This window comes from Grampus griseus, assembly GCF_964374135.1.
Source record: "Grampus griseus genome assembly, chromosome: 5".
NCBI lineage: Eukaryota > Metazoa > Chordata > Mammalia > Artiodactyla > Delphinidae > Grampus > Grampus griseus.
Genome location: NC_138998.1, coordinates 63,718,105 through 63,743,710, shown reverse-complemented (window position 1 = coordinate 63,743,710; position 25,606 = coordinate 63,718,105).

Genomic DNA, 25,606 nt, shown 5'->3' with positions numbered 1-25,606 from the left:
CAATGCAAAATGTAAATGTAATAATCCTGACTATATGGGAACAACATATATAACAGATTTGAGAAGAGATTTGGGAGAATAAATAGGTACTAATATTTGCTGAATTCACTCATACTTTGTAGCAAGGGGTCAAAAGATATCATTGGAAGCTGATAAATCAAGTAAAAATAATAGAAGTTTATGTAGCAATACAAAGGTAAATGCTAAGAAAAATGGCAACTAAAATTGAATGGAGGGGTGAAAGGGAAGCAAAAGGAAAATACTAACTTGTGATTTGCTCACAGTGTGGATGGAGCTAGATTCTGTCTAGACAGACATAGGATTAAAGGTTTTAAGTTACAGTTATAACAATAACCTTTAGATCAAAAAGAAATAATTTTCAAAGTATTAGAATAAACACACACATTCAAAAAAATTACAAAACACATTGCATGGTAGAAATTAAAATACTAAAACACAAACTTAAATAATATGACAGAACTACGCTAAAATGTTTGCTCTGTGAAAGACTGTAAAAGGATGAAAAGACAGCTACAGAATGAGAGAAAAATATTTGCAAAACGTGTATCTGACAAAGAGCTACTATTTAGAATATATTTTAAAAACTCTCAAAATGCAACCATAAAATAAGGACAGGTTGGTAAAAGGGAACCAACTTTCAGTTATAAGATGAATAAGGTCTGAGGATCTGATGTATAACATGGTGTCTATAGTTGATAACACTGTGTTGTATCATTGAAATTTGCTCAGAGAGTAGAACTTAAATATTCCCACCCCCTCCCCCCCCAAAATGTAAATATGTGATGGATGTGTTAATTAATTCAATGAGAGGAAAACTTTCACAATGTATATGTATATTAAACCATTTTGTTGTACCCCTTAAATATCTTACAATTTCATACCTATCAGAATAACTAAAATTAAAAATTGGTGACAACACCAACTGCTGGTTAGAATTCAAAGAAACTGGATGACTCGTAATTTGCTGGTGGGAATATAAAATGGTATGGCCACTCTGAAAAGCAGTTTTCCCGTTTCTGAAAAACTGAACATGCATTTACCATGCAATTCAGCAATTGCATTTCTGGGCATTAATCACACAGAAACCTGTACACAAATGTACACAGCAATTTCATTCGTAAAGGCCAAAAACTGGAATCAGCCCAGATGTCCTTCAGCTGGTGAAGAGTTAAATAAATTGTGGTATATCCATCATGGAATACTACTCCGCAACAAAAAGGCACAAACTACTGATACAGGAAACAATGGGGATGAATCTCCAGAGAATTATGCTGAGTAAAAAAATGCCAATCCCAGAAGGTTACCTACTGTTTCCGTTTATATTACAATCCTGAAATTCCATGATTATATATAGAAATGGAGAACAGATTAGTAGTTATCGTGGATTAAAGATGGAGTGGGGATAGGTGGAAAGTGGGTGTGACCATTATGGAGCAACAGAAGGGATTCTTCTGGTGATGGAAATGTTCTGTATCTTGACTACATCAATCTCAATATCCTGGTTGTGATATTATAGTATACTCTTGTAAGATGTTACCTTTGGGAAAAACTGGGTAAAGAGCACAGACGATCTCTGTATTATTTCTTACAACTTCACATGAATGTATGTACAATTATGTCAAAATATAAAGTTTAATTGTTAAAAAGCTGATAGAAGGTATTTTTATTGCCTTCAGAATTACTGACAATGGATACAATGGAGTTGTTAACATTTGATACACAAGTTGTTTCAAGGGAACAATTGATAAAACCCCATTTTGATGGCATCATTTTCGTATCAGCTGCAGTTGGTTAGTAATATGTAGCATCAACTGGTCACATCATGTATCAACACTAAGTCACCAAGACTCTTAAAAAAAAATCACAACCCATAAGCGTTATAGAATTCATTACTAAAACTAAGAGAATTACTTGGAATGGTATTTTTAAATCTCACATTAACAACAAATAAGGTTTCTTTTTTTCTAACATCTTTATTGGAGTATAATTGCTTTACAATGGTGTGTTAGTTTCTGCTTTACAACAAAGTGAACCAGCTATACATATACATATATCCCCATATCTCTTCCCTCTTGTGTCTCCCTCCTTCCCACCCCTCTAGGTGGTCACAAAGCACCAAGCTGATCTCCCTGTGCTCTGCGGCTGCTTCCCACTAGCTATCGGTTTTACATTTGGTAGTGTATATATGTCCATGGCACTCTCTCACTTCATCCCAGCTTACCCTTCCCCCTCCCCGTGTCCTCAAGGCCATTCTCTACTAGGTCTGTGTCTTTATTCCCTTCCTGCCACTAGGTTCTTCATGACCATTTATTTTTTTTTAGATTTCATATATATATGTGTTAGCATACGGTATTTGTTTTTCTCTTTCTTACTTACTTCACTCTGTATGACAGACTCTAGGTCCATCCACCTCACTACAAATAATTCAATTTCGTTTCTTTTATGGCTGAGTAATATTCCATTGTATATATGTGCCACATCTTCTTTATCCATTCATCTGTCGATGGACACTTAGCTTGCTTCTATGTCCTGGCTATTGTAAATAGCGCTGCAATGAACATTGTAGTACATGACTCTTTTTGAAACAAATAAGGGTTTGAATGTCTTAGCGTGCATAAGGAAATCAGGTCTATAAAGAAAAAATTTTAAAAAATATTTTGTTCACTATTTGAAGTGACTGGAATGCTTTATTTCAATCAAAAAAAGTAAAAGTAGAAGATTGACATATCTTTTAAATACATTTAAAAGTTAAAGTCCTTAAACTGCAAGAAAATAATATCAATCTCGTTAAATGAAGGAAATTATGGTGAGATTTAACAACAAAGTTAAATCATGTTAATCTCATTTACTAACACCTTTCAAAATTTGCATCTTTGCATGAGTTAAATAAGGATAGGCTTTTTTTTTTTTAAGCTGATGAATTCTGACAACCTAAAACAATGATCCTCAAACTGAGAATCGTCTACTCGCATGATTAGTAAAATGCAGATTCTTAGGCACCCAGTCCACCCCTGAGATTCAGAGTCATGGGTTTTTTGGTTTGTTTGCTTTTTTCTTTTTAACAACTATCCTAGGGGATTTTGATTAAGTGGTGTAAACTTTTTAAAGAAATATAATTCAGTAAAATTCAACCCTTATGTATTGGATTGGGCTCACAATTCTTTTATGAGTCAGGTTGGGGGTATGTAATTATTAACCATATCTTCTTAATCAATAGGAAAGTGACTTTTTAAAAATTAATAGACTATTTATTTTAGCAGTTCTAGCTTTACAGAAAAATTGAGGGTAAAATGTCCCTATATCCCTGTTTCCTCTATTATTAACATGTTGCATTCACGTGGTACATTTGTTACAATTGATGAGCCAGTACTGGAGAGTGACTTTGAAATGACATGTCCAAGGCTGCAAGTGTCTGGGCTTCTGCTGGGAACCTAAGCCACACCCACACCCTCACTTGAACAGGCTGCCTGGTACTTTCTCTTGAAAGATGTTGTATACAGATTAACACCATAATGACTGTAATTGTTCTGTGCCAGTATCTGAACACAGGTGGCAGCAGGACTCATTCGACTAAGCACTTTGGTTGGTGCCTGGGATGGTTGGTATTTATCCTGGCTCCATCTGATATTTCCAGATTTGTATGATGATTAGATTTAAAGATCTATGTGATTAATCCACTTGTGATTATGTAAAAACAACATCAGACAACATTTGCAGGATACCTGTTCTACTGTTGTATGATGTAATCGGTGTAATTAGGAAGGGTTTTATATCTACAGTTCAAACTTTCATATCCACTTCTTTGCAAAGAAGATACACTTCTTATAATAGCATCTTCAACTACAAATATGTTTGAAAAAGGTTTCGATGTATCATTGCAGTTACCGCAAAGATGAGCAAGAGGTAAACTGCTAACAGGTAACAGAGGAGATCGGACGTTCCTTTAAATAGAACTAAATTGGCATAGATACTGCATTAGCAGGAATCTTATTAAGTTTGTCACTATTATTTTTAAATAAAGTACGTTTAAAATTTAGTTGCCTAAGAAATCTGTGATGCGAGCCTATCATCTTGACTCCCAGCATTGTGATCGAGGAAGCGGCTGACGAGAGGAAGAGCTGATGAGAGCCTGGAGGTTGCTCAACAGACGAGAGGGCGCCTTCTCGCTGGTTGAGGGCTTGTGGCCCTCACCTGCCAAAGTGTGAGAATCTTCTACTGGTTTATCTAACATATGAGTATTAGTCCCTGTCGTGTGCCAAGCGCCCTTGCCGGGCGGCGGACTAGCGCTGCCGCCAAACTGAGAACAAACGAAGAGGAACCCCGCCGGCTTCCAAAGCGCATGACACCCCGGAATCCCCCCACCCTCCGGCTGCTCCTCAGTGGGTCGTGGCCGAACGTGCGGGCGGGGGCGGGGCCTGTCGCCCGGGAAACCACGGGCAGAGCCTTTGTGCTCTTACAGGCCCCAGTTTTGGTTGAACTGTTGCAGGTGGTCGCCCTGGGCCGTTGCTTACCCCGAACGCCAGTGGGGGAAGAAGGGTCTCTGAGGCTCAGGTGCACCGAGGCCCCAGCCGCCCTTTGCGACGCCGCCGCGGGCTTCGGGAACAATAGATGTGGTTTGGGTTGGTTTTGCCCAGACCTGGTGGTGCCTCAGTCAGGGTGGCCCACAGGCCCGGCCCTAATCTCCTACGTCTCGAAGTCTGCGTGCCCCTCGTCTGGAGAAGCAGAAGCGCGGACGCCGGAAAGAGCCGCTGCTGGCCGTGGGGAAGAAAGTTCTCTCTTCATCCTCGGCCTGGGCCGCCCAAGTAAGGTCGGTGGCTACAAACCACGCCACAGCTCAAACTCCCATGCTAGTGGTAGCTTCTGGAGGGCACTCATCGTCACCACCTGTTTCTGGCTTGGAGCGTTGGAAAGTTGACTATAACGTAGCTTTGAAGGGATTCCTGCTCAGGCCCACAGGTCACCTTTGTAGATGTCAGTCTGTTGTTGCCCAACTAGGGTCCACAGAAACTTGACCTTCTGAACATCCGGCATGTGAGTGACACTGATTAATCAATGGTTTAATCAACAAAGGCACGTGTATTACCTACCTACTTTACCCTCTCACTACCTCTTCCCAAGGGGTTCTCACAGGCTCAGAAACTCTTCCACAGGGGGATCAGCTCTGACCACCTAGAGGTGGGATAAGGAAGGTGGAAGGGAGACACAAGCGTATATGGGGATATACGTATGCATATAGGGGATATATTATGCATATGTATGATATACGTGTAAGGAACGGCACCAAGAAACGGGGGAGAGCTTAAACAAGCTTTATTTGGGAACGCTCCCGGGCGAGGTTCACTGGTCCGAGAGAAGTCGCGCCCGGGCGAGGGTTTGGGCAGAATTTATAGGGGAAAAAGGGAAAGGGGTGTTGCGAATCCGGGAGGGCTCGGGTTATTCCTTATTTGGTGGTCTCTTCGGGTATCGTGGCAATATCCGGTGCCGGTTGCATCAGTCTTGGGACCGTTAGTCCCGCCCCTCGAAAGGCGGGAAGGCTGGGCCGGGTGGAAAGTCCCCAGGTCAGTTTCTGGAACTGGGTGGTCCGGAAAGTCTCCAGGTCAGTTTCTGGAACTGGGTGGTCCGGAAAGTTTCGGTCTGATGCAACCTGTGAGTCTGATTGCATTCCCCTGCCTCAGGCCAGTTGGCCTTACATCCCGACATCTTTGGTGTAATGGGGCAGCGTTCTGATCTCTGGCTACTTCTTGCTGAATGGGGGCGTCGAAAGGGCGACCAGAGGTCCGAGGCTTAAGGGAGACCAGTGGGGGGTTCTGTAGGAAGCAAGGTGTAAGGGCCGAGGAGCATTTGGTTTGTGGCCACCTGAGAGACTTCCTCCATGCGCCTGCGAAGAAACCTAAGAAAACAGGGAGCAAGCATGCTACGAAGAGGGTGCGGTCCGGGTTTGAAAGAGAGATGTCAAAGAGTCCCTCTCTCGGCGGGCTGAGGGCCTCTATGACTTGGGGGCAGGAGTGGGAAGGGGAGGTCCCGGTATCGGAGATAGGCAAGAGGGAGGCCGGGTTTGGGTGGGGGGGGGGAGGTCGAAGGAGATAGCAGGGTTTTCAATGAACAGCAGGTGGTATTCCTGGATGTGGGAGGGGCCCAGGAGGGAGAGAGACTTGTGGCCTAGGAGGTCGACCAGCCGGTGGGAGGAAAACACGGTTAGTGGGTGGGCCAGAGTCAGTTTGAGTGTTTGTTTGGTCAGTTCGGCTGCCGCTGCTAGGGCCCGAAGGCATGGTTGCCATCCCCGAATGGCTGGGTCTAGCTGTTTGGAGAGGTAAGTCACGGGGCGGTAGGAAGGCCCTACAGGCTGGGCAAGGAGTCCTGTGGCTATTCTGGCCCGTTCATCCTCAAAAAGGTGAAAAGGTCGGTTTGGGTTGGGCAGAGAAAGGGGAGAAGATATCAGAGCATTACGGAGTGTGAGAAAGGCCTGTCGAACGGCGGAAGGAGAGGTGAGGGGTCCTTGAGGGGTTTCTTTAGCGGCTAGATATAAGGGTTTAGCGAGGAGAGCAAAGTTAGGGATCCAGTGTCGGAAAAATCCTATAAGTCCCAAAAAAGAATTTGACCCGCTGTTTCTGGAGGTTGGAGCTCACGGATAATCTGGGTGCGGTCGGCCGTTAGGCTCTTTGTCGTGGGGGTGAGGTGGATTCCCAGGTAAGTTACCGAGGATACAGACAGTTGAGCTTTGGCTGGGGAGACCCGATAACCGCGAGAGCCAAGGTAATTGAGGAGATCTGCAGTGTGTTGTTTTGAGAGGCTGAGAGACAGGCTACAAAGGAGGAGGTAGGCGAGAGATTCGGGTGGGTCGGCTAGTGGAGAGGAGTCATCGTCAAAGGAAATTAGGGACTTGGATGTAGGAGATGTCTGTTTGGAAAAAGGATCTGGGAAGTGGAACAATTGACGCAGAGAGAAGGGCGGGAGCATAAATACCGGAAGACCTGGACATGAGGGACCTCGGACCATTTGCCCGTCCTGCGGCAGTAATTATCTAGATCACGGAGGATGTTAAAATCGAAAGTCCCTTCAGGAGGCCATTTGGATTGATTGTCTAGAGGATATTGTGGCCAGGCCACAGTGGAATAGAAAATAAGCCGTCGGCAACGTTGATCTTGGGAGAAGCCGAGGGCTGTAAAATTGACTGGGAGACACCCCAGGGGCGTCTTAGGATCTGGTTTCGATTGTGAGGTTCCCATGACCCCCAGTTTGAACCTGAGTGAATGGAGAGGGAGAGAGGCGTCCCTGGTCTCAGTCTCCAATTCACAGCACGTCGGAGGGCGGTCAGGCGATTGGGACGTCTCCACAGTTGCCCGAGGCCCGGAGAGAGGACGGAGGAGTCCCTGACGCGGCCGCGATTAAGGACAGGGAGTCCGGTGGGCAGGGACTCTGAGGGTCGGAGGGAACAAGGGAGGGGGACTTAACCCGTTTTCTGCCGGGTCGGGTGGATGAGTAGAGGTTCCCTGGTTGTCTCCTGGGGGAGGGGAGGAGCCGCCCGCGCGGTAAACCGCGGGGCTAGGTACCCCTCCCGGGTTTCGGCACCAAATGTAAGGAACGGCACCAAGAAACGGGGGAGAGATTAAACGAGCTTTATTTGGGAACGCTCCCGGGCAAGGTTCACTGGCCCGAGAGAAAGGGGCCAGAGAAGTCGCGCCCGGGCGAGGGTTTGGGCAGAATTTATAGGGGAAAAAGGGAAAGGGGTGTTGCGAATCCGGGAGGGCGCAGGTTATTCCTTATTTGGTGGTCTCTTCGGGTATCGTGGCAATATCCCGTGCCGGTTGCATCAGTCTTGGGACCGTTAGTCCCGCCCCTCGAAAGGCGGGAAGGCTGGGCCAGGTGGAAAGTCCCCAGGTCAGTTTCTGGAACTGAGTGGTCCGGAAAGTTTCGGTCTGATGCAACCTGTGAGTCTGATTGCGTTCCCTTGCCTCGGGCCAGTTGGCCTTACAATACGTATGCATATAGGGGATATATATATGGATGCATATGGGGATATACGTATGCATATAGCCGATTCCCTTTGTTTTACAGCAAAAACTAACACAACACTGAAAAGCAATTATACTCCAATAAAGATGTTAAAAAAAAATAACTCTTCCCCAGTGAATTCCAGTAGATAATGATTTTGGAGTCCCTTGGATGTCCATTTCCTCAAGGATAGTCCAGGGAATCTCACCACTTCCCTGCTTCCTCCAAAGACGTAAGCCTCAACCAGGACCAGCTTCGTAAAGGGCCAACCTGTGCAGTCACAGGGCTCCAGGCTCAGAAGGACACCGTGATCAGAGGGCCCTGTGCTTGCTTTAATGCTCTGTAGTCGAAATCTTCGAATTCTTCATTTTTGAACAAAGGGCCCCCATTTTCATTTTTCACTGGGCCCAGCCAAATATGCACCAGCTCTCCTCTTTTCCCAAAGGCTTTCTTTGGTGACATTCAATTATACAAAAATATAATTTCAAGGGTTCTTCTCTAGACCTCTCAGTAGCTACTAAGACATCCAGAGACAGAGGAGGGATGATTATACTGACTAAACTGAGAGTTGTTGAAATGTTGAGACCTTTGTGATCCAGTGCTCACCCTCCACTCCTCATATTTTAGGGTCTTTGAAGAATGTGCAAAATGTGGAAATGCTACACCTCTGAGGGCAACAACGTTTGGCTCCTTGCCTAAGGAGAGAAACAGGTAAGGAATCAGCTAATCATGTATCGATGGGTGGGTGCTCTGGGACTGTTTTTACAGGTGCCCTGGAAGGGCTGGTGCAGGTGGGTGTGGGGGAATGCAGAGAGCAGAGGCTGCATTGTTTGACATGGTTCAGAGGAAGTAAGAGACTTGGAGACGGAGATCCTAAAGCTGGACCGTCCAATTCTGTAGCCACAAACTACAGGTGCTCCTGAGCACTTGAAGGGTGGCTGTCTGAAATACGATATGCTCTAAATGTGCAAAGAACTCCAGATTTCAAAGTCTCACTTTTTATAGTAACATATTCAATTGTTTAAAATAAGTTGCATGTTGAAATGATATTTTGGATATATTAAGCATTAACATGAATTGCACTTGTTCATTTTTACTTTTTTTTTTTTTTTTTTTTGCTGTATGCGGGCCTCTCATTGTTGTGGCCTCTCCCGTTGCGGAGCACAGGCTCCAGATGCACAGGCTCAGCGGTCATGGCTCACGGGCCCAGCCGCTCCGCGGCATGTGGGATCTTCCCGGACCGGGGCACGAACCCGTGTCCCCTGCATCGGCAGGCGGACTCTCAACCACTGTGCCACCAGGGAAGCCCAAAAAAGGCTCTTAAGTAACATTTTGATTTTAGGTTACATACCAAACAAAGATGTGCAGAAAACTAAAAGAGGACATACTAAGTAAGGAAATGGATTCAGCAAATTTTACAGTGGTGCCTTGAACTTACTACAAGTCAGTGGAATGTGAGTTACACAGACCAGTGTGATCAAATATTTGGTGGAAACTTCCCGTTTTGCAGATAACCTGGTAATGTGGAAAAAACAACTTGCAGGAAGATTGCTACTTCTGTGTCAAGTATTTTCTGTATAAAATAATTGAATACGGGCTTCCCTGGCAAGGGACACGGGTTCGTGCCCCGGTCCGGGAAGATCCCACATGCCGCGGAGCGGCTGGGCCCGTGAGCCATGGCCGCTGAGCCTGCGCGTCTGGAACCTGTGCTCCGCAACGGGAGAGGCCACAACAGTGAGAGGCCCGCATACGGCAAAAAAAATAAATAAATAAAATAAAAATAAATAATTGAATACTTTCAGTTTCAAAATTGAAGATTACTCGGAAGCTACTTGCCACATAGAAAAAAATTGAGGCTGAAAAATTTTATCAGTACCATTTATGATAAAGTGAGAATAAAACGAATGAATGGTATGTATAAAGAACTTTAGTTTGAAAGTGACAAGGACATCATCAACTCACAAGAAACACTATAAGATTCACAAATGACTAGAAGATCCTGCAATCTTCCAAACCAGTTCTGGTAATCCAGAGGACACATAGAGTAGGACAGTCAATAGTTATATCCACAACTTTTGATGAGTCTGTAGCAGGGACTCTGACTTTCTTGCAAGAGTAGGATGCTTTGAGGACTTATGATTGGTTTTCAAACCAAGTGATTATTATAACAAAGAATAGTTTAAAACCGTGGATGGGATGAAGTCTTAACCTAGCCTGACAGTAATCACTGATATCCTCTTTATACCTACGGGGTGAGCTAGATGACTTTATATAGCTCTTAAGTGGCACTCATTTATATATGAACCTGATATTCTCACAAAGGCAAAAATGATTGTATTTGCATCTTTTCCTCTTTGAAGTAGGAAGTTCCCCCTTTCTTTTCACTTAGGGAAAAAAGCAGTCATTTTTTATATTGTACACTTTTTTCTTGTTAAAAGTTTGATAGTTGTTTTTTTAGTTTTGTAGGAATTTAATTTTGTGAGCTAATTACACTAGGAACTGAAGTTGAGGAATTTACATCTCACAACTTTATTAACTTTTTACACTTTATACTTTAGAAATTGATTTTAAATGAGGGTGGCAGGATGATGATGGGTAAGATTAGTGCAGTGGCATTTGACGTATGTGACTGAATGGAAGAAGGACAGCCAGTGATCTCACTGTGCATTCAAATATAAACATATAATGATTACACCGTGTAATCACCACTGACATCAAGAAATAGAAAGTTGCCAGCATTCCAGGAAATTTCTGCATGTTGCTTCCAAATTACAGCTCTTCTCCTCCCCACAGGTGACCACTATCCTGTCCTGTGTAGTAATTCCTTTTTTCTATACCAGTGGTTCTCATAGGATGGTCTGGCATCAGCATCATCTGGGAATTTGTTAGAAATGAAAATTCTTGGGCCCTTCCCCAGACCTAATACACTTATACATTTTTTTGTAGGACGCATATTTATATGATTAAAGTATAAAGCATTGATTCTCAAACCTTAGCATATATCAGAAAAACCTGGGTGGCCTATTAAGACACAGATCCTGAGCCCTACATCTAGAGTTTCTGTTGATCTCTTTCTGTTGTCTGCTTTATTCACTAATTTTAATTTTCCTATATCCTGGGTATATTTGACTCTGTGCTAGTCATTGCACTTGAAAGGTTATTTTGTAGGAATAATTGTGAGGCCTATAATGAAAATACTTTGCTCCAAAGACTGTTTGCATTTACTTCTGCCAGGCACCCAGGGGCACTACCAGTCTGGGACCACCTGTTCAGAGTTTGCTATTTCCTAGAATACTCAGGGATTGTTATTCTGTTTTACTTCTCCCCAGGTTATTCCAATTCTTGTTCACCTTCACTCTGAGATCCTGGAACCCATATTGTTGTAGGGGAAGGTCTCCTGTCAGAGTCCCCAACTTGCATGGACCCAGAGTTTTGTTTTCTATTGCCTTCTGCACCCTGAAAGGCCATCAGAATGGAGTTTCTAATTTTCTGGGATTAGCTTCAGGCGTGTCTACTTCTCTAGATTCTTGGCTTCTCTTTACTTTGTGCTGATAATTCCTTCCTCTTTTATAATCTCTTTGATGCTTTTAAAAAGATTATTTTAAATACATTTTATCCAGTTTTCTAGTTGTTTTCAGCTGTAGGCCTGATGTGAACAACCTAAACGACCATTAGCAGAAACGGGAAATCTGCAAAATACATCATTAATGCACAGCAGGTTTTTAAAATACTGTGGTTTTTCAAAACATTAAAAATACATGGATGTTGATATCCTTAAAAAAAAAACACCTTCTGTTTTTAGCTTATACCTTTATCCACACATGGGACACACAAGATGATTTTGATACAAAAACTCTCCTTGTGAAAAGATTCCCAGGGTTGCATATTTATGACATTTAATCCAAAATGTTCTTTTACTAGTGGGTTCCAAGGAATGCTTCCCACAATTTCAGAAAGCCTCACGAAATGCAGAGATGTGCCTAGTACAGGATCCATTTCACAGTGTGTGGCACTTTCTATGAGGGTTAGTTTTTCCATAGCTTTCACAAGTCTGGAGACATGAAATTTAGGAAGCATAAATGGTTTACACTCTTATCCCTATTAAGGTTTCTGTCTGGGATAGCACATGGAGTGCCCCAAACTTTATTTGCTGTCAAGTTCTAAGCATTTGATGGATATTTTAACCACCTCTCTCCCCGACCCCCAAAGTATATCACATCCCCTTTTTTTCCTATGTCAGGTTGATCCCTTGAGGTAGGCAAGATTCTCAAAGAGGAAATACCCCTTCCCAACTTGTTCCTGACAAGTCAGAGCACATTCTTTCTGGGTAAGGATGAGTCTGTTATGTTTATCTTTAGGTATCTTTTGAAGGGGATTGGAAATAGACATACACTAATCCTGCATTTGACCATTTGGAAGGTAAACTGGTAGGCATTTTAGAGGTCAGAGATTGTAAGAATTTGGTGAGATGCTTCATCTTGAGTACTCTTAATTAGTGCCTAACAATTGGGATTTATAACAATCCCTGTAGGCTAGGCTTGGGGTAGGAATGAACACACTCTGACAGCTATTTCTAGAGAATTTTAAGGATGTTTGACAGTCACTTGATGATGTCAGGATTCCCTGAAAGGGGGAACTGTTTGTTGTGGTAAGAGCCCATGACCCCTGGAAGCTGTGGGTCAGGATACATGTCAGGATTTAACCCTGGTGGTAGCAAGAATTAGCTTATCTCAGGTGAAGGCTATAACTCAGCTAGTTAGAGCAGAGAATGCCTTAAGGTAGGACAACAGGTGCTGCTCCCAGTGCCTTTCTTTTCTCTCCCTGAGATGTGCCCTGAATCTGTGGGTTTATGGGACTAATGCAGGATGGGAGTCCCGCCAAGTTAGAGGGGCACTGAGTCTCCTCAGTCTGTTTTTTTAAATCAGTTTAGAGGGTGATGTCATTGATAGGTAAACCAGTAAATCTATACTCTAGCTACCTTATTACTGGACCTAAAGCTCATGTTTTGAATACAGACCAAACTGAAACACAGAATGTAGGAACTCTCCAGTTCAGAGCTACAAATAACAAGGGGGCTTTCCATAGAGCTTTTTGCAGCCACGGACTTTTTAAATTACAAGTCATGACCCACCACAGTCTACCCCCTAGTTGACAACTTTTGTCTAGACCAATGTGATGACTCCAGACCAACATGATGCCATCATTATTTTCATATGTCTCATCACTTAGAAATAAAAATATTTAGTTCACAAATAATAAACTTCCTTAATATAAATTCCCACTTTATCACAAGGTATGGAAAACCAGGACCACATGAAATTCACTCAGCTTAGCCACTTCCTTATGGATATATCTTATCGAATCCCATGTGTTTGGGGAATTGTCTGGGATATAGGTATTTTTTCTCTTTAATAGCACATGGTCCTCCTTCCTAGCTAGAATATAATATTAAGGACATGTGGTTTTAGACCACTATATATCTTATGACTACCATTTCTTCAGCATTACTGTTGCATATATATAGTAGCTGTATCACAGATCTCTGAGTTGCTTTGTAATCTAAACTTTGGAAATTATAAATTCTGTCCCGGATCTCAATAAGGATTTTAGGGAGCCATTTAGTGGCTCCCAGTGCTGGTCTAGTTAGTCCCAAATAGCAGCACCTACTGTACTTTTCATGCAGCCATTGGATTGGTCCTCATATCCAATAGGTAGGAGAACTAGGAGTGGGTGTACACTTTTTGCCAAAACCCAGAGTCCAGTTTTTGGTACTTAATATGGGTGTTGTAAGATAAGATCTTTATGAGCGTCCTTGATGTTACAAGTACTGGTGCCTATTCCCTTCAGCTCAGACTCAAGAGAAGCATATATGGACAGGATTGGGGACTGTGCTTAGGACAGCAGGGTCCAGGAAGTGTCTCAGGGTTTGGGGAATGGGTCATTTCTCTGACAGCTCCAGTTAAATGGCCAGCTACAGTTAACCCTGTTCCAGCTGATAGAGATTTCATAAGTTTAATGTGCTCCCATCCCCACATGTATCTTCTCTTATAACTGCAATAGGGCCTCCATTATCACTTTTAAATTTAGCCTTTGCATAAGCTATCCAGGTTCTGAAATTTACCATGATTTCGCATCCTTCAGTTGTTCTGGAATGAAGTATGTATGTTCAGTTGAGATCTGTATTATTCTATATATGCAGCCTCTAGACTAATTAGATAACTTGGCATATGGCCAAATATATGCAGTTTAGTCTTTTCTTGAGAAAAGCCAGTTATTACAGGTGTTCTGAATTACCTGAAATGTCTAGTGTGATCATTCCTTCAAGATAGAACTGCTGTTATAACCAGTGCTGTTGTATTATACTAGAATGAGGACCTCTAGCTTATTGGCTGTAACCTTATTTATACTGGTATTATAGCCAGACCTTCTAGAATTTATCTTCACTATCTTCAATGCGGGTACCAGATACCTCTTTGAATTTCTTTCCAAGTTGCCATGCAGAGTTAGCTCCAGCTAACAGCTGTATGTGTTGGCATTGAAATTTTGGGCAACACTGGGTAAGAGCTCCTAGCCCAAGAGCCCCAGAGGAGAGCCCTGTACTCATTCACTTTACTGGGAACTAACACCTGGAATAGTACAATAAATCAATAAATATTTTTGTCCTACTGCACATCTTTGTCTTACTACAGTGAAGTCTTCATTGAGAAGACTTTCAAATGAGAGTGATTTCAAGAACCCTAGCCAGTAGAACCAGTGTTCTCAAGGGAGGGGATGGTCGTCTCATTGGGTTTGGTGGCAGCCCAGTCGATTTCTTCCCTTGCATCCTTCCAAGCTTTTTCTGAGTAGAAATGGTAGAAATTGTTACAGTAGAAATGGTAAAATCATCCAAGTCAGCTAGATGCTTTCTGTAGCTGTCCAAAGTCATCATTTGGTCAACCTAGGGTGAACTTGATAGGTAGCTAAAGGTTCTTTTTTTGTATGGGGAGAAGAGGAGAAGATGGGGCAGAGATAGTAGTTATGTCTTTCCTTTCTTTATTACCCATTAGTGTTTCCAGACCTGTCCGTTGTTATGTCTGTTAGCCTATAGACTCCTGCAGAGGTCCCTGTGGCTTGGTTTCCGTGGAACATTTGTGTCTCAACCACACCCCACTCTGTACCCCACGCTATGTACGTACTAGTCTGTTACCTGTACATAAAGCCTCCTGTTCCCAAGTGTTCCCAATGAGGAAAGTGTCCTAGTCTGAGGACACTGGCCTCCCCTCTAGGGCATTTGTTTCAGGACTGTCTGAAGTTTCGGTATTAGGGTTGAAGAGCAGACAGTAAGGTTGGTAATCGCTATTAGTTTTCCTGGTATTTCCTGACCATCACATTTATGGATTGCCCATCAATCTGGGTTTTTTTTACCCTATCTTTTAGTAGCCAGACCAGTAGGTCATTCTACTGAGAACTTTTTACATTTCCCCCCATTTTGCTTTGGTTATTTTGGGAACTGAAATTCCCAGAAGTCTCCTTAAGCCATCTTTTCCAAAACTGTGTATAAGAGACTGCTAGTTAACTACCTCTTTACTCTTTTCTTCTTCTTTATTAACAGAATCCTGATTTGCACGGAGGTGGCAATGTTCTCAGCTAAAAAACTACATTGTCCAGCCTCCACTACTGATAAGGATGACAGTGTGACACAGTTCTTGTCACTGAGGTGTAAATTAAAGGTGTGGAAGGGTTTCTAGTAAAGCCCCTTAAAAGGGGATACCTCAGGGCATATGCCCTTTTGCCCTAGTTTCTTCCCCTTCTTTCTACCTGCACCTTAGAGGAGATGGTGGACATAGAATAGACATCTAGCAACAAGATTATTATGGGAGGAAAGCCAAGAGAATAGCTTGGGTCACATGTGAAAAGGCTGGGTTAACAGGCAAATAGACGCTATGTGAACTCAGACAGACTCCATAATTTTTCCACACTACCACTACCCCTGCCACCTTAGGGTTGGGGAAAAGAATTTCCTCTGTCACAACACATCCATACTGCTCCCATATCTCTAGCACTGTTTGCAGTAGGACTGTGCTGCCATAATGTACTCTCACTATCTGAGACCTAGACTTTTTTTGCATCTAAATCCACTAAAAATAATTATTTGGCCTCTTAACCCTAAGTTCAGAAGTTAACATTTCTTATTAATGGGAGGTCTAAGATCCTCCAGTGGAGTGGTGGCACACAATTTGAAAGAAGTTCAGAAGACAGCAAGTTAGACAATTTTGACAATTAGATTTTTTAAAAATTAATATCCACAGGTACTGGTTCTTAAAATAGTAGTAATATAAATATACCATGAGGTGGGTTTACAACACATTACCAGTTTAAATGTATATGTTCATATTTTAAGTTTTGTGGAAGTGAATTACTTTCTTTTTAGATTCCTATTTATTTTCAACCAGCTATTTCTGTTTTGTATTATTTGTAATAGTGTAACACTGGAACAGATTTAAGATCTCCAAATATAAAGGGTTATTGTGACAACTTATAAAGTTCCAAGAAAATTTGTGTATTAAGAATAGAAGTTACAAAATTGTATCTGTAAATGTCTCAGTTTATAGGAAGGTAACTTCTATGTGTACATATGTATTTTCTAGAAGGCTTTTATATCAAGCTGTTATTTTCTTTCTAGATAAATGGGATAATAGCTTTTTAGTGTTCTTTTTTCTTTAATTTTTCTGTAATGAGTTAACTTTTTCATAAGAACAATTTTTTTAAGATTAAAAAACTTCCTCATGATGGATAGTTAACAAGAGAAGCAGAAGAGTGTTGCTGAGAAATGAATAGCAGGAAGAAGTCAGGAACTGCAGGAACCAAGGGGCGCTTACTTTTGTTGCTGAGACACCATCATAGCTGCTGGATGACTCAGATCACTGCGGCTCAAGAACTGCTCCTGAGCTGCTGTGGGATCTGAATGGCGATGAGATGAGCCCTGGCTGTAATGCCAGGGATGCTCTTTCTTGTCTGCTTTTACTTCTCACTTCCTCATGTTACCTTCCCCCATCCCATGTTAATATGTCTCTGTGATCCTTAAAAACTGTACTTTCATTTATTCAATATAACACTAGAATCCAGGTTATATGCCAAACCCCTAAGTAACGCTGAGGATATACCAGCGAGCCAAACAGACCTTCGTGGAATTACTGTCCACAGGTAGAGATAGATGCTAATCAAATCATACAGATGTATAGATTGGGACAGAATGGGATGAGAACTATGGAAGAAAAGAATTGGCTGCTAGGAAGTAGAGTTACTGGGCGAGAGGGTGGACCCACATTATATTATGCACTCAGTATGCCAATCAGAACTTGAGTTAAGCTAAGAACTGTAGGAGAGGCAAGAGTCAGGTAAGTGGCGATTGTGGTGGGGGGAAGAAGAATTTTAGACAGAGGAAACAGCATGTGTGAATGCCCTGAGCAGCAGTGAGCCTCATAGGCCTAAGGAAGTGAAAGGATGGTGGCCAGAGCATAGAAAGTAAAGAGAATGCCTTGAGATGAGCGCGCAGAGGTAAGTAGAGGCCAAATCACAGAGGGCTTTGCAAAGCAGGATAGAATTTTATCTTTTTTCCTAAGCAAGAAAGACATTGAAAGATTTTGAACTGAAAAACACATTAATCAGGTTAGTTTTCATACTGGCTGTGGTATGGCAAATGGATTGGAGGAAGACACAAGAATGGGATTAGAAAAAACAGGAGGTAACTGATAAATTGTAAATATCACAGTGGTCCGTTAAGAACCAGTCACAGATTCAGTCATTTATATTGCTACTCTAGTTGAATGAGACAGTATTCAGAAGCAATTGTAGGTGCTAGCCCAGAATTTGTTAGCTTAGCTAGCTATTACAGTTAGCAGTCTCTGCTTTTGAATTGGCTGCCCATCTTCACTCTTCTCTGTAATGGTCCCCATGTTTGCCATAGATAAACTGTTGAGCAGTGGCCATGTCTGAGTTATAAAGTAAACTTTCTGCTTTGCCCAAAGAATTGAAGCCACAGTTATAAAAGGATTGAAGAAGTAATGAGTGCTTACTATTGTACCAGGCACTGGCATATGGAGTGAGTAAAAACAGAGTTCCTACCCTCATGGAACTAATTAAGTAGACTGGGGAGAGTATTAAATCTTGCAGATGTAATTACAGACTGTGAGATGACCGTGTCTACTTGGCTTGTCAGCCACTAAACAAAACCTTAAGGTATATTCTTCATGGATCCCAGACCGAGGGCTACCTGGTATGATTGTGCAATTGGGGTGTGACACAAAGATGGCTGGCCAAGGAAGTTAGTGGAGACTAAAGCTCTGTCAGAATTTCCCTTGCCAAGCCATGCCCTTGTGCAAGGCTACATCTTTGCAAAGGAAGGGTATGTTTTTCTTTGTACTAAGGTGTCAGTAGCATCTTTTCCTCTGATATTAGAAGGGAATTCCCTATTTTCAAAATTGAATGGGAGGCTCTACCTTGTAATTGTGTAGCTGACTTGAGCACAGAAATGTATCTGAGGTGAATGTAAAAGACATGAGTGGGTATAATTGTAGACTTAGAAAAAATGGAAAATAAAACTGGAAGATGAAAAGGCCGAGGACGTTGATGTTTTTAGGGCATAAATTTTTGAAAAATAGATCCTACGTCTGCAGGAATTAGAGCAATATTAAAGACCTAAGACAAAGTAGATAAAGACAACCCAGTGGTGGGACAGTGGAGGAAAGAGCTGGACTATGCATTACAGTAGTGGTTATACTGGGTTGAATGAACTTGTAGGCATCACGTTGGGAAAAGCTGTGGTGGAGGAAAAAGGGATCCATGTATAAAATGATGTATTTCTGTATCCTGAGCCTAGCTAATTGAACAAATGTTTACTCCCAAATTTTAAAATGTCAGACTTCGTTCTGAAATCATGGACTCTGTTTGTAGAAATGGTCTTTGCTTCTGGGAAGAATCTTTTTTTTTTTTTTAACATCTTTATTGGAGTATAATTGCTTTACAATGCTGGGAAGAATCTTGTCAGAATAAATCCAGAAACAAAAAGGAGAGAACAAGGAGCCTGGTGTCTTGAAGTCATGGCTCTTCCCAACAGTTGTATCATATTGGACAACTGGAGCAGACCTCTCTGAGCCTTAGTATTTCATCTGAAAATTAGAGGCTACTTTCCTTGGTAGGTTATGAATCTTGAAAGGTATTGAGGAAAAAACTCTGTAAACTGTGAGGCAATAAGAAGGGTAAGTTTTTCATTAAATGCTGAGTTTCAGTGGCCTGGCTCTGCTCTGGGTTTAGCTGGCTGGTCAGCAGAATCTCTACCTTGGAACAGTCTCTTTCTGAGTGGAGGTCTGGGCTGACTTCTGGCAGCTCCAAGGGCTTTGACTACACTCTGGCACTGATAATTGAAAAAAATTTTAGTCGTACAGATTCAAGACAATAAGTTTCCTAACTCAGGTTATGTTTTGAGCACAGGCCATATGTCTTCTAATGGAATCTGTGGTCAGTTAGGATCTTCTCTCCTTTTGATGAGGCCCATATAATCGAGGTAACTGTCACGCACCAGCACCAACCGTAACAGAAACATTAGAGAGCTCCGTCCCTCTCGGCTGCTGGTTTGTTGGACATCTGCAGCCTGCACAGGACTGGTCCACTGCTCCTCAGGATCAGTCCCTCACTTGCCTTCTTCTTCTTGACAGATATTTTGAGGTAGTGAGGATCATAGAAAAGAGTGGGAAGGTAAATAAAAGTATCTATCAGCTTTTTTTTCCTCTTGTGGTCATTGCTAAAACAATAGTAGCCAAAATGAAGTTTAATCCCTGTGTAACTTCTGACTAGAGCAAGAACCCTAAAAATAAAAGGCAATTCAATGTGTCTTCCCACATTGGTAGGAAGATTGCCCTCCACACTTTCTAAGTTGCTGAGACAGAAGTACAATGTTCGATTCATGCCCATCTGAAAGGATGTTGAAGTTCAGTTTGTGTGAGGACACTGGATTGGACACGAGAAGATCAGCAGATTGGCAAGGTGGTCCAGGTGATAGGAAGATGTGTCATCCACATTGAACATGTGCAGCAGGAGAAGGCTTATATCCGTGTTGGTATTCACCCCAGGAAGGTGGTTATCGCTAGGACAAAACTGAGCTAAAACTGCAAAAAGACCCTTGAACATAAAGCCAAATGTCACCCAATAAGGAAGTAAAAGGACAACTGTAAGGAAGAAACAATTGAAGTCATGCAGGAATAAAATAATCTTATCTACAACTTCCATTAAGAAATGCTAAAATTAGTATGTGTATGTATATATATCGATCAACAGATAGATTTGTTTAATATAATTCATTTATGTACGTAAATATAAATATATATTCATGTCTATATTCATAAACACGTCTAATATCTTTATGAAGACTCATGGGAAGATTTCCTTATCTACACATTAAAAATAATTTTGCTTCGCATAAATGACAGATTTGTCTAATTTTTGGAGACCCTGATCTTGCAACAGATCAAGTTCCTCATTTTCATGGAGTGTTCTGATGCCCAGAGCACACATATGACAGAAAAATGGGCAAAAGGTTTTAACAGACTACATATATACACAAGAAAGTTATAAAAAATGGCTCTTAAAACATATAAAAAGATATCTAGCCTTACTCAGAGAAATGCAAAGTAAAATTACAATGAAATACTATTTCTCATCTATCAGATTAGGGAAAGTTGGATAATATGATACCCCTTGAGTGTTTAGCTCTGGTGACCAGAGGGGAGTGTGCTGCAGGACCCCATAGGATGTCTCCTACATAAGGCCACTTCTCCAAGATCAAGGAGATGTAACTGACCTACCTAATACATAGAAATAAACATAGAGAATTAGGCAAAACGAGGAGATAGAGAAATATGTTTCAAACAAGATCAAACCCTGGAAAAAGAACTAAGTGAAGTAGAGATACCCAATAAGAGTTCAACGTAATGATCATAAAGATAGTCACCAAACTTAAGAGAAGAATAGATAGACACAGGATTTTAATAAAGAGTTAGAAAATATAAATAAGAACCAAACCCAGCTGAAGAATACAATAACTGAAATTAAAAATACACTAGAGGGAATTCCCTGGTGGCACAGTGGTTAAGAATCTGCCTACCAATGCAGGGGACATGGGTTCGAGCCCTGGTCTGGGAAGATCCCACATGCCTCGGAGCAACTGAGCCCGTGAGCCACAAGTACTGAGCCTGCACTCTAGAGCCTGTGCGCCACAACTACTGAACCCATGTGCCACAACTACTGAAGCCTGTGCACCTAGAGCCCGTGCTCCACGAGAGAAGCCACTGCAACGAGAAGCTTGCGCACTGCAACGAAGAGTAGCCCCCGCTCACTGCAACTAGAGAAAGCCTGCACGCAGCAACAAAGACCCAATGCAGCCAAAAATAAGTAAATAAATAAATATTAATTTATTTAAATAAACAAATAAAAATACACTAGAAGGAATCAACAATAGATAAAATGATACAGAGGATGGATCAGCAAACTGGAAGGCAGAGTAGTGGATATCACCCAAGCTGAACAGAAGAAAGAAAAAATCCAATGAGATATCACATCACATCTGTAAGAAGGGCTATTATCAAAAAGACAAATAAGTGTTGATGAAGATGTGGAGAAAAGAGAACACTAATGCACTGTTGGTGGGAATGAAAATTGGTGCAGCCACTGTGGAAAACAGTATGGAATTTCCTCAAAAAATTAAAAATAGAATTACTGTATGCTTCAGCAATTCCTGCATATTTATCTGAAGAAAATAAAAATGAAAACTCTAATTTGAAATGATACCCCATTGTTCATAGCAACACTATTTACAATAGCCAAAACATGGAAGCTTTTTATTTTATACATAGTAGTTTCTACCACTTAATCCCCTGCCCCTATCTTGCCCCTCCCCCTACTGGTAACCACTAGTTTTTTCTCTGTATCTGTGAGTCTGCTGCTTTTTTGTTTTATTCACTAGTTTATTTTTTAGATTCTACATATAAGTGATATAATTCACTCTTTGTCTTTCTCTGACTTATTTCACTTTGCATAATATTATCCATGTCCATCTATGTTGATGCAAATGGCAAAATTTCATTCTTTTTTATAGCTGGGTAATAATAATATATATTATTTATTCATCTGTTGATGCATACTTGGGATGCTTCCACATCTTGACTGTTGTATATAATGCTGCTATGAACATTGGGGTGCATGTATCTTTTTGAATCAGTGTTCTTGTTTTTTTCAGATATATACCCAGGAGTGGAATTGTTGGGTCATATGGTAGTTGTATTTTTAGGTTTTTTTAAAACCTCCATACTGTTTTCCACAGTGGCTGCAACAAGTTATATTCCCAACAACAGTGTAGGAGGGTTCCCTTTTCTCTGTGTCCTCTCCAATATTCATTATTTGTGTTCTTTCTGATGACAGCCATTCTGACAGGTGTGAGGTGAATATCTCATTGTGGTTTTGATTTGCATTTCCCTGATTATTAGTGATGTCAAGCATCTTTTCATGGGGCTGTTGGCCATCTGCATTTCCTCTTCAGAAAAAATGTCTATTCAGTTCTTCTGTCCATTTTTTAATTGGGTTGTTTGTTTTATGTTGAGTTGTATGAGCTATTTATATACTTTGGATATTAACTCCTAATCAGTCATATCATTTGCAAATATTTTCTCACATTCAGTAGGTTGTCTTTTCATTTGTCAGTGGTTTCCAACGTGCAAAAGCTTTTAAGTTTAATTAGGTCCCATTTGTTCATTTTTGCTTTTAGTTCCTCTGCTTAGGAGACAGATCCAAAAAAAATATTGCTGCAATTTATGTCAAAGAGTGTCCTGCCTATGTTTTCCTCTAGGAGTTTTATGGTTTCCAGTCTCACATTTAGGTCTTTAATCCATTTTGAGTTTATTTTTGTGTATAGTGTTAAGAGAATGTTCTAACTTCATTATTTTACATGTAGCTATCCAGTTTTCCTACCACCACTTATTGAAGAGACTGTGTTTTCTCCATTGTATATTCTTGCCTCCTTTGTTGTAGATTAATTGACCATGAGTGTGTGTGCCTATTTCTGGGCTTTCTCTCCTGTTCCATTGATCTGTGTGTCCATTTTTGTAACAGTACCATACTGTTTTGATTACTGTAGCTTTGTAGTATAATCTGAAGCCAGGGAGCATGATTACTCCAGCTCTGTTCTTTCTCAAGATTGTTTTGGCTATTCAGGGTCTTTTGTGTTTCCATACAAATTAAAAAATTTTTTGTTCTAGTTCTGTGAAAAATGCCATTGGCATTTTGATAGAAATTGCATTGAATCTATAGATTGCCTTGGGTAGTATGGTCATTTTAACAATATTAATTCTTCCAGCCCAAGAACATGGTATATCTTTCCATCTGTTTGTGTCATCCTCCATTTCTTTCATCAGTGTCTTAGAGTTTTCTAAGTACAGGCCTTTTACCTCCTAAGGTAGGTTTATTCCTAGGTATTTTATTCTTTTGACCTGATGGTAAGTGGAATTGTTTCCTTAATTTCTCTTTCTGATAGTTTGTTGTTAGTGCATAGAAATGAAACAGATTTCTGTATGTTAATTTGGTATCCTGCAACCTTACTGAATTCATTGATGAGGTCTAGTAGTTTTCTGGTGGTGTCTTTAGGATTTTCCAAGTATAGTATCATGTCATCTGCAAACAGTGGCAGCCTTACCTCCTCCCTTCCAGTTTGGGTTCCTTCCTTTTCTATTTCTTGTCCAACCACTGTGGCCAGGATTTCCAATACTATTTTGAATAAAAGTAGCAAGAGTGGGCATCCTTGTCCTGTTGCCAATCCTAGAGGAAATGCTTTCAGCTTTTCACTATTGAGTATGATGTTAGCTGTGGTTTCATTTAACTTTTTACCTTCCAGTGTTCCTTTTCAGTAGTACCTCTGAACTCCTACCCAGTGTCTGTGTAATAGGTAGGATCTACTTTCATCTTTATCTCTTCTTGAAACTTCCATTTTTAAATGCATCATTTCTAATTTGTCAAAACATATATTATTATTCTCAACTCAGACTTTAAGTCTTAGATCTATAATTAAATATATTAAAAACTCACAGAATTCTGGTCCCAGTTGTGTAATAATGAGCTTGGACGTCACCACTTTGTCCCAACAATAAGCAAAAAGCTTAACATACTGAAAAATTAACAACTCCTCTTGGATCTGTAAGAGGAGGTTGGACACAGGGCAAATGTTTGGATTGGACAGACAGATGAATACAGGGAGTCATGGCTTGCCTAAGCAGAAACCTCCCACAAGTGGAAAACACCATGGCAACTAGTACAAGAGTAGGAATATATGAACTGTAATTTGACAAATTACTAGAGGCTCAGTGTGGATAACTCTGAGAGTTAAGAACACCAGAGATACCTAGTCTTGGGGGGGGCGGTGGATGGTTAGGGGCGGGCACAGTTTTGTGAGTTTACCTCTAGGAGCTTGACCAGATTTTCACAATAAATATTGGAGAAAAGTCTCCTTACTCTTCCCTCAGGGGAAGGGGAAAGAAATCATTTCAAAATATGCCAGAGCACTCTGTTCTTTGTAACAAGGCCTGCCCTCAGAAGAAACTAGTTAAGCAGAGCCTAGCCTGCTAGGGTTTTATCAGACCTAACTGTCTCAGGGGAGGGAAAGTATACTATTCCAGCCCACTCTAGCCTTCTTGTTCCACCTAAAGGGGGGAGAAGAGAAACTGAGAAACCCTGTGAAGTTCGCAGTCCAGAGGTACAGACCCACTAAACAGCTGAGACGTAATCATAGGACTATAAATGCTTCCCCTTCCCCCACACCTTATCACCACATTTCTAAAGGCCTATTTATAGCAGTTCCTTTTTTTTTTTTTTTTTGCGGTACGTGGCCGTCTCACTGCTGTGGCCTCTCTCCTTGCGGAGCACAGGCTCTGGACGCGCAGGCTCAGCGGCCACGGCTCACGGGCCCAGCCGCTGCGCGGCATGTGGGATCCTCCCGGACTGGGGCACGAACCCGTGTCCCCTGCATCGGCAGGCGGACTGTCAACCACTGCGCCACCAGGGAAGCCCTAGCAGTTCCTTTTAACCAGTATATCACATTCAGCTATTGAGAAAAATTACAAGGTATATTAAAATGCAAAAAAACACAATTTAAAGAGACAGAGCAAGCATCAGACCCAGTCATGGCAGGAATGTTGGAATTATCAGCCCAGGGAATTTAAAATAATTATGAATAATATGCTAAGGGCTCTAAAGGATAAAGTAGACAGCATGTAAGAAGAGGGGCAGGGACTTACCTGGTGGCGCAGTGGTTAAGAATCCGTCTGCCAATGCAGGGGACACGGGTTCAAGCCCTGGTCTGGGAAGATCCCACATGCTGCAGAGCAACTAAGCCTCTGCGGCACAACTACTGAGTCTGTGCTCTAGAGCCCGTGAGCCACAACTACTGAGCCCACGCACCTAGAGCCGGTGCTCTGCCTCAAGAGAAGCCACTGCAATGAGAAGTCTGCACACTGCAACAAAGACCCAACACAGCCAAAAATAAATAAATAAATTTATTTAAAAAAACAGGAACAAG